Here is a 6,538-nt window from a genome sequence, read left to right on the forward strand (position 1 = left end):
ATCCTATTCCACGCCCTTCTGTCCTGTAATGTAGAAACTGCTCGATCTTGTGTTATCCTGATTGTATTTCCACAATACTTGAATTGTTTCTTTCTATCTGCTTGCAATATTTTCTCCTTGACCAGAGAATTCTGGAATTTGGCCACAATGTTCCTAAGAGTTTCTCTTTTTGGATCTCTTTCAGGTGGTGTTCTGTGGATTCCTTGAATACTTATTTTGTCCTCTGGAATCTCAGGGCAGTTTTCCTTGATAATTTCATGAAAGATGATGTCTAGCTCTTTTTTTGATCATGGCTTTCAGGTAGTCCCATAATTTTTAAATTGTCTCTCCTGGATCTATTTTCCAGGTCAGTTGTTTTTCCAATGAGATATTTCACATTATCTTCCCTTTCTTCATTCTTTTGGTTTTGTTTTGTGATTTCTTGGTTTCTCATAAAGTCATTGGCTTCCATCTGTTCCATTCTAATTTTGAAAGAACTGCTTTCTTCAGTGAGCTTTTGAATCTCCTTTTCCATTTGGCTAATTCTGCTTTTGAAAGCATTCTTCTCCTCATTGGCTTTTTGAACCTCTTTTGCCAATTGAGTTAGCCTATTTTTCAAGGTGTTATTTTCTTCAGCATTTTTTGCGTCTCCTTTAGCAGGGTGTTTACTTGTTTTTCATGCTTTGCTTGCATGGCTCTCATTTGTCTTCCCAGTTTTTCCTCCACCTCTCTAACTTGATTTTCAAAATCCTTTTTGAGCTCTTCCATGGTCTGAGCCCATTGGGTGGGCTGGGATACAGAAGCTTTGACTTCTGTGTCTTTCCCTGAGGGTAAGCATTGTTCTTCCTCATAGAAAGGAAGGGAGGAAATACCTGTTCACCAAGAAAGTAGCCTTCTATAGTCTTATTTTTTTCCCTTTTCTGGGCATTTTCCCAGCCAGTGACTTGATTTCTGAATATTCTCTTCACACCGACTTCACCTCCAGACCCACCCAGCCAGCACTTGGGGTCTGAGATTCAAATACTGCTCCCCAGCCTCAGGGCTTTGGGTGGGGGCAGGGCTGCTATTCAGTGTGAGATTAAGTTCAGCTGCTCAGATGGGGCCAGGGCTGCCACAAGTGGCTCAGTTCCCTCAGGGGGTTTATGCAGAGACCTTCAACAATGGATATGGGCTCCTGCCTGGTTGGGGAGCCCAGGTCTGCTCCCGCCTCCGCTGCTGCCTCCCGAGGGGGTCTGAGTTATGGGGGCACCCCACTCCCCTCTCTACTCACCAAAGAGACCCTCTCACCAACCCTTGTCACCTATGGGTGGAGGGACCAGTGCGGCCACTGCAGATTCTGTCCCTGAAGCCTGCTTGGATCTGCTCCTCTAGGCACAAAGCAGCTAAGGCAGGGCTGGGCTGGGCTCCAGGTCCGCAGCGTGAAGGACTTTTTGTGAGAGGTTTTCAGGCTCTCTGGAACAGAAATCTCGTCTGCTCCGTTGTTCTGTGGCTTCTGCTGCTCCAGAATTTGTTGGGAGTTCTTTTTTACAGATATTTTATCAGCTGTGGGTTCGGAGCTAGTGTATTTGTGTCTTTCTACTCCGCCATCTTGGCTCCGCCCCTAAATGTTTCTTGATACAGAAAATATCCAGCATAACTTCTGATCATTAATATCAAGTAAGACATAAAATAAGGACACATAGTAGTCACCATTGTCTTGAAGGAGAAACAGAAGGGAACCCAAGTTGAGTGGGAATTCTCCTTAGGTTTTGAGAGCTTACACATGTTCATTTTCATGTATGACATTGTACTTCTTGCATCAACTCCAAGAGTACCTTAAATCTTTCTGGGTAAGCCACATAACCAATTTTAACAATTGATCTAATTGTATAGACATAATGAGAAATAAACAAAGAAGCGAAAAAATAGCAACAACAACAAAGTATGATGAATGATGTCTTTCATTTAGATTATGACGTGAATTGAGAAGAATTTTCTGGAATATGTAAACATTTTCCTATCTACTTATGTTTTTCATTCTATTTAGATTAATCTTTATTGTAAACACAAATACACACGTACACTGGCAAAGGCTGGGTTGCCTTTTGTTAATTTAATGCCTTTTAATTTCTTCAATCTTCTGCAAACAGTGGTCTGTCTTGTTATCGTGATTTTCAAGACGCACTTTGCAATTGGATTTAGTACGCCTTTAGACAGAGGCTTCATATTTGTAATCAAAAAGGGAAAAGAAAATTTAAGTATTGTCACATATAGCATCACATATGATTAAGAGGAATCATTGAAATTGTTATCTAGAACCAAAAGGAATGTTAGTTTTCATCTAGTGTAAATCTTCCCTCCCCTTATTTTACTGATAGAAAATGATGGTCAAAAATGGCTTGCTCAATGTTACAAAGCAAAAAACAAACAACAGCAAAACAGCATCAGAATTAAAACTTTAGTTTGATTACTAAAAGTCCATTCATCAGAGTTATGGGGCTAATTATAAGAGAAAGCAATTCAATATGGTTAAGGCCATGGGTTAGGGAGCTGGGTAAAAAGAGGAGGTTTGAATTCCTAGGATTGACTCTTGTACAGAAAGATAGACATGGATATAGAAAGAAAGATAGTGATAGTAACAGAAATGAAGGGACAAAGAAAAAGTGACAGTGACAGAGTGACAAAAACAGAAAAAAACAGAGATAGAGAAACAGAGAGATTAAAACAGAAGTGGCAAGAGAAAGAGAAATCTAATGAAGTAAATTTAAGATGTATGAGTGAACAAATAAAATTTACCTAAAAACAAAATCAGCTTATTAAGCAATTCAATTACATTCAAGCCAATTTAGTTCTTCTACTCCTTTGATAGTAAATATAATATAACAGAAAGTGTGGAGACTGTGTTAAAAGCCACGTAGATATGAATATCATCTGTCACAATTAATATTTGTTTATCCATTAAAAATTCACTCTAACTCCATTTCCTTATCCCTAAAATTGAAATAATAAATCTGTTTCTTTTATCTCGATGAATGGGTATAAGAGGCAAAGAACATTATATATGTAAAGGGTTTTAAAAGCCTTTACAATTATTTTCAGATTATCAGGAATTATTAATCCTTCAATGCTCAACTTAGTTATTACCTTCTCCTAGAAGGTGTTACATAATGTCATGTTCTACTTATTTGGACATTCATTTTATTTCTTGCATATTGCATGGCTTCCAACAGAATGTAAGTTTAATCATTCCTTAAGTGCCAGAGTTGAGGGGAACATTATTAGCAATCTATTCAAATATGTATGGGAAAAAAGGATCCCTCTTAAAATATACCTACGAGTCCATTCAGCATTTCTTCAAAGGTCCTCTTCCTTCAGAAGGCAAGTCATTCTCCTTTTCAACAGCTCTTGAAGTATTAGCTAATTTGTCCCTATATTGAGAATAAATCCATGTGGTTGCAACATCCGCCTGGAACTTCTACATCGATAATATGCCTCAGAGCTAGATAAAAGAGGTGCAATACCTCTTCCACAAGAAACTTACATTTACTTGAAGGCAGTTATTATTTCATATCTTGTCCAGGATAAATATCACAGATTATTTAAATTGTTTTTTAGGTAATGCACTAGTGAAGATATCGACTCTTCTAGTTGTTTTAACAAATTGCAAGTTGATGTCCAACCCATGGCAATACCTCCTCTTAAAAAGGCATATAAACTATAACCCCACCACTGTTAGGGGTCTTTGGTCTAAGAGAGGTGGTCAAATGACCATACTCTCATCAATAATCTGTAGATCTTATTAATAAAATGATTAAATTACCCGGACACTATGTCTCTCAAGATTTTTAACAGTCACACATGACTGAATGATTGTATTAAATGTTTGTATTAATTAAAATGATTGTATTAAAAGTAACTTGATCATGTTTAATGCTTTGCAGTCATCATTAGAAACATCTATCAGTTCCTATATAATTATTTATAACTGCTACAGCAATAAAATTTCAAAACATATCTCTACTTCTATGCATATGGATGTATGTACATATGCTTGTGTGAATGCATAGTAGAGTTACAGTATATACATATACAATCCATGCATCTGTAATGAATACACAGGAATGGTGAGAAAATGATTAGAAAATGTCTCATCTTTACAAGGCAGTGCTTCTACTGAGCTTTAAAGGAAGCTAGAAGTACTCAAAGGCAGAGAGAGGGAAGTAGTACATTTCAGAAAAGACATACACCTAATATTTTCAGAAAATATTGCGTTTCTATCGGGTAGTTTACCACTGTAATGAATTACATCTACCTAATGATGTGTCTGAATGTTCAGAGATTAGTATTCTCCTCCTTGACCATTAATAGTCACTTCTTAGTTTCTTAGTTTCTAACAGAACCTCTCCCAGTACCAAGAAATTCACCACTTCCTACATATAGGATAGGAAGATCTGAAGAGAACCAAGGAAAGAAAGAAGTTCAAGGACAATAAATTAATAATATTATTTTATTGCAACTGGGCGATAGAGGCCAATTCACCCTACATAGTAAACAGTAATGGACTTTAGGTGACCACTTTTTTTTCTTTTCACTTTTCACATTCCTGTTTTACACAGACATGCGAGACTATAAGACATGTAGGTGCTAAAATATGAACGTAAGATAAATATAAGAGTTTCTGCATGTATCTGTTGTTCATTTAAGGGAATTGAGTCATCAGTTGTAGCATATGTAAGCAATGAATGTTGTTATTTAGTTTATGTTGTTGTAGTTGTTGTGTTCGTTTGTACTAGAGACAGTGCTGGTGACGATGGTGATCATGGCAATAATCGAAAGTGAAGACGTTTTTTCTCCATTTCCTGAGTGTTTCCTTCACATCTTAGGTCCAGAGACTATATATTAGGGGGTTCAACATAGGGATGACCACTGTACAGAAAACAGAGCCCATCTTGATAGTCAACCAGGAACTTTTACTATTGGAAATACAGTAAATGAAAAGGATTGTTCCACAGAAGATTCCAACCGCTGTTAGGTGAGAGGCACAAGGGGAGAAGGCTTTATGACTTGGACTAGCAGAATTCATCTTCATGACAGTTACAAAAATAAAAATATAAGAAGTTACTATGACAGCAAGTGTGCTAAGTATATTACAATTTGCAACTATAAAAAGTATCAGCTGACTAAAGTGCTTATCAAAGCATGAAGCAGAGTGTATGCCAGAATACTCACAGATAAAATTATTAATAATGGTGGTCTCACAAAAAGATAATACAAGGAGAGAGTAGGTAAGGAGTAGGGAGAAGAGAATGCCCCAGGAGTACCCTGCAACCATAAGGGGGCCACCGCGTTTCTGGGACATGATAACCAGTTATAAAATGAGATTACAAATCGCCACAAAGCGATCATATGCCATCACTGCCAACATGAAGGTGTCAGTCAAAGCTGAGGCAGTCATAAAGAAAAACTGTATGATGCAAGAAGGGATAGATATTGTCCTATCTTCTTCAACTGAGTTTTCCAACAGCTTTGGTGTAACAGTACTAGAGTAACATAAATCCACAAAGGATAAGTGTTTAGGGGAAAAATACATTTGAGTGTGCAACTTTGGATTCATTATAATGACTGCTATCATTCCAAATTCCAAATCACTGTAATCACGTAGATGGCCAAGAAAAGCAGAATGAGAAGATTCCAAAATTCCCGATAGTCAGGGAATCCCAAGAGAATGAACATGACTGGAGACTCTGGTTTCTGCCAGAGATCATCACGGCTAAAGTCGAATGGAATTTGAAAAGAAATCCTAAAAAACAGAATAGTAGAATAGTAAGGACACAAATAATGAAGTAAAGAAATAGGTTTATATAAATGACAATTAAAGGACATTTAATGGAATTGATCATTTCCCTGATGAAAGAAAATTTTTCTAGGCGGATAAAAGCTCATCCTTGAAGTCACGATGTCCCAGATCCTCATGTTATCTCTGACAAATAATAATTTGTGACCTTGGATTCATCACTTAATCTTTTGGTAGCCCAGACTATTTACTAATACTCCCAGTTACACGTTGAATGGCATTTCACTTCAGAAGAGTAGATTTCACAAAGAAAACTAGAGCAAAAGCGTTAGAAATATAGATAAAATAATGAATAATAATAACTTAAATGACTATTTTTGAAAACTCAAATTAAATCATATTTTCATTTGGATGGATGAGGAAAAGGAAAAACAAGAGAGATTCATACTTTAGAGGAGAAGAGAGGGAAAGAGAGGAGGCTAGAGACTAATGGTTAAGAGCTGAGTGCTGACTTGGATTAGTGTTAGTGACATTATCTGTCGTGGTTTTGAGCATGATAGCCATATAAAACAGGAAATGATACATAGGAGTACTTTCCAAATGTTGAAAATTCGGAATGAACATTCAAAAAATAAGTTTATTTGTTTGTTTGCTTTTGTTCCCTAACATCTGTTTCCAGTCAGGAATGAAACAAAACAATTTTATTTCCCAATATTTATTCCTTTTCAGTTTTTCCTTACCCAATTTCGAGACATTCCACCTGCCATCTTTTGCCTGGGTAAATTC

The 6,538-nt window shown here is 36.8% G+C and overlaps 1 pseudogene; it reads right to left on the reverse strand.

The window, feature by feature from the left end:
- Window positions 1-4,747: 4,747 nt before the first annotated feature.
- On the reverse strand, window positions 4,748-5,723 carry LOC140515798 (olfactory receptor 5D13-like; annotated as a pseudogene).
- Between the last annotated feature and the right edge of the window lie 815 nt (window positions 5,724-6,538).

The sequence above is a fragment of the Notamacropus eugenii genome, chromosome X (assembly GCF_028372415.1).
Source record: "Notamacropus eugenii isolate mMacEug1 chromosome X, mMacEug1.pri_v2, whole genome shotgun sequence".
Taxonomy (NCBI): domain Eukaryota; kingdom Metazoa; phylum Chordata; class Mammalia; order Diprotodontia; family Macropodidae; genus Notamacropus; species Notamacropus eugenii.